The sequence below is a fragment of the Microcebus murinus genome, chromosome 2 (assembly GCF_040939455.1).
Source record: "Microcebus murinus isolate Inina chromosome 2, M.murinus_Inina_mat1.0, whole genome shotgun sequence".
In the NCBI taxonomy this organism is placed as follows: Eukaryota; Metazoa; Chordata; class Mammalia; order Primates; family Cheirogaleidae; genus Microcebus; species Microcebus murinus.
In genome coordinates, this window is record NC_134105.1 from 113,138,300 (window position 1) to 113,141,385 (window position 3,086).

A 3,086-nucleotide genomic window follows, 5' to 3' on the forward strand; every position below is an offset into this window, starting at 1 on the left:
AAGTTATGAATCAATATGTGGGAGGCAAACATTGGTTTGGCCCAAAAAGGTGGGCCATCTAGAAGTGGAGGGGGGACTTACAGATTATAGGTGATTTTAAAGATTCTTTGACTCATAATTGGTTAAAGACATGAACTTTTGTCTAAAGGCTTGGAATGTTTTGTTTTGTTTTGTTTTGAGACAGAGTCTTGCTCTGTTGCCTGGGCTAGAGTGCTGTGGCGTCAATCCAACTCATAGAAACCTCAAACTCCTGGGCTTAAGCAATCCTTCTGCTTCAGCCTCCCACGTAGCCGAGACTCCCAAGTAGCCGGGCACCACCATGCCCGGCTCATTTTTTTTTCTATATATTTTTAGATGTCCAGCTCATTTCTTTCTATTTTAAGTAGAGGCGGGGTCTTGCTCTTGCTTAGGCTGGTCTCAAACTCCTGAGCTCAACCATCCGCCTGCCTTGGCCTCCCAAAGTGCTAGGATTACAGGCGTGAGCCACCACTTCTGGCCAAGGCTTAGAATGTTTTAAGATAAGTCTGTTAATCAGAGAGAAGCTTGGGGACATGTGCTGTGAAAATTGAGGACCTGCAGGTTTGTCATGCATACCCTTAGGCTTGTTAATGGGTATAAAGGATGTCTGCAAGCAGGGAGAGAGGCATGAGGCCTGTCTGACCTCCCTCCTCTTTGCAGGCAATTTAGTTTTAGGGTAATCCCCTTAGCCAGGAGGGGGTCCAGTCAGCGGCTGAGGGGGAAGCCTTAAGATTTTATTTTATTTTATTTTCATGGTACAAAAGTATTTAATAAGCAATACATCAGTACAGAAAAACACATAGTTCATAGCTCATCCTTTAAAACCAGAATACCCAGCGTAAAGTCAGTACAGATTCTTATTTTTACTTTAAAAAAAAAATCAAGGGTACATATCAGAATTGAACTACTATGTTTTTTCTTCTATCTAGAGATGTGATATACATGTTTTCTGACACGTAATATTCTACCAAACATTGCATTAAACCAAAGCAGACAGATGACCAGCAAAGCTGTTTACTACCTCCTACTCATGCTGAGCTAGACTGGTGGAACACCATCTTGGTAGGAGAGATTTTGACAGGAAGAAGAAATTAGGAGTCCCTACTTACCCCAACAGAAAACCTAACAAACTGGTTTATATGGAAAGGATTTTCAGCAAACATGCACAAACACATTTAACATGCTATTAAGAACAGGATATCTTTGAGTCAATTTCCAGCACACAGCATACATTCATCAGAGCACAGTAAAAGAAGAATGAATGCCAACATAGAAAGCATTTGTGCCTTCATAGCACGAACAACTAAGCACACAGCATATAATACTTTGATCTTTAAGTGGGTAATCATGGAAGTTCCAAGATCACGTCCACTAGGTTAGCCTGAGTATTTCATCTATAAAAATATTTTTTCAAAAATAATGCTTAAGAGACTTCTAGGAACAGTGGGACTACAGTATCAGGACCAGCAGAAGACAGTGATACAGGGACTGCAAATGTTAAGACTAGGGGAGTTGGTTCTACGTAAAGGACATCTCTTTCAGTTGATCCCTACGGCTAGGACAAGCTGTGATCACAGGAGATTTGGAAATCAAGATGGGCAGCTGGCTTGAGTAACACCCTAGATAAATACTCAAAAACCCCAATGAAGGTGAAGGACTGAAATTTTGACCTATGTGAAAAAGAGCTCTGAGTGTACAAAAGCAAGTTCATGCAAAGTCTACTGGGACAAACAGGGTTGGTCATGGTGGGTTATTCCACACTACTGACACGCCAACATGTATGCTGGGGAAGGGCCCCCCAAGTGGAATGCCTGACCATGGGCTTGCTCCAGAGGAGTCTGACTCAGAAGCACCCGAGTGAGGGATCTCACTGGGTAGGTTTAATGAATACAAGAAGTTGTTTCAGGATAACCAGGTCCAGGAGGGTTAGGTCATTTTGGTTTTGACCCATCAATACTTAACATGAATGCAGGATGGAGTCAGTCTTTCTAAGTAAGATGTATTCTGCTGTCGTCATCAGCTGAGCCTTTTGGACTCCTGGGCCTGTGACATCCAGAATGATCCCATTCGTTGGCTGCACGTAGGATCTAGTGCCGTAGATTGTTCTGGGAAGTTGGCATAGAAGATGATTTGCACAATGAAGTCACCACTAAACCACTGCTTAAGTCCAGTCCCCGGCCTTCTTTTTTCTGCTCTGTAGTCCAGAAACATTTCTTTAAAAGCCAGAAAATCTGTCAATGTGAGCAGCATGTCAAATATGTCACCAGCCACTTCATCCTTATGGTGCTGTAACGTCGTTGTGAAAGCCGCCGTGTTAAATCCGGGAATGCGCTCTGGCAGCTGTTCTTCAATATACTTTTCTACCAGAGAAATATATTCATTAAAAATAGGTGTGTAGGTGAGTTTATTCTCTTCTGTGTCTTCAAATTCCTGCTAGTACTTGTCCATGAAATTTCTCTGTAGTATCTGGAACTCGTCATCCATGATAATGTCCTCCAAATAGCCAACCACGGCATCAAATTCTGCATCAGAGGCGGAGGAAAAGGACAGCGCGAAGCTCTCTTCTTCTACGGCGTCCATCGTCGCCGCCGCCCCCACCCGCGCGGGCGAGCAGGCCAGGTGGGCTCCTACCCCGCCCGCGCCCGGGACCGGCCCAGCCCCCGCTCTGCTCCACGAGGCCCCGGCCCGCGTCGAGGGCGCGGCGGTCAGCCGGCCAGGAGGGACGTCGCCGCCCCGGCCCGCTCACCGCCCTGCAGGCTCAGCCAAGATTTTATTTTAGTTCACATCTGGGAGGGCTGGGGCGTGGGCCCCGCACCCTTCGGACCCTCTCTGTGGCACAGTCGCACCCGGGGACCCCCAGCCGAGGGACAGGACGGGCGCTGGGCCAGCGGGCAGCGAGCTGGGCTCCCGCGGCGCCAGGTTGGGGCCCGGGGCCGGCCACCGGCATGCTAGGATTTGGAGCGCTCCTTGCAGCAGCCGGCCGGGGCGCGGGCTTCGGGCCCTAGGACTTTTGCGGCCACTGCCTGGGGCTCCGCAGCAGCCGGGGGAGGGACCGCGGCAGGGAGGAG

The 3,086-nt window shown here is 48.1% G+C and overlaps 1 pseudogene; it reads right to left on the bottom strand.

Annotated features, from left to right (window-relative positions):
- Positions 1 to 774: 774 nt before the first annotated feature.
- LOC105860513 (ADP-ribosylation factor-like protein 2-binding protein pseudogene) lies at positions 775 to 2,659 on the bottom strand (annotated as a pseudogene).
- Between the last annotated feature and the right edge of the window lie 427 nt (positions 2,660 to 3,086).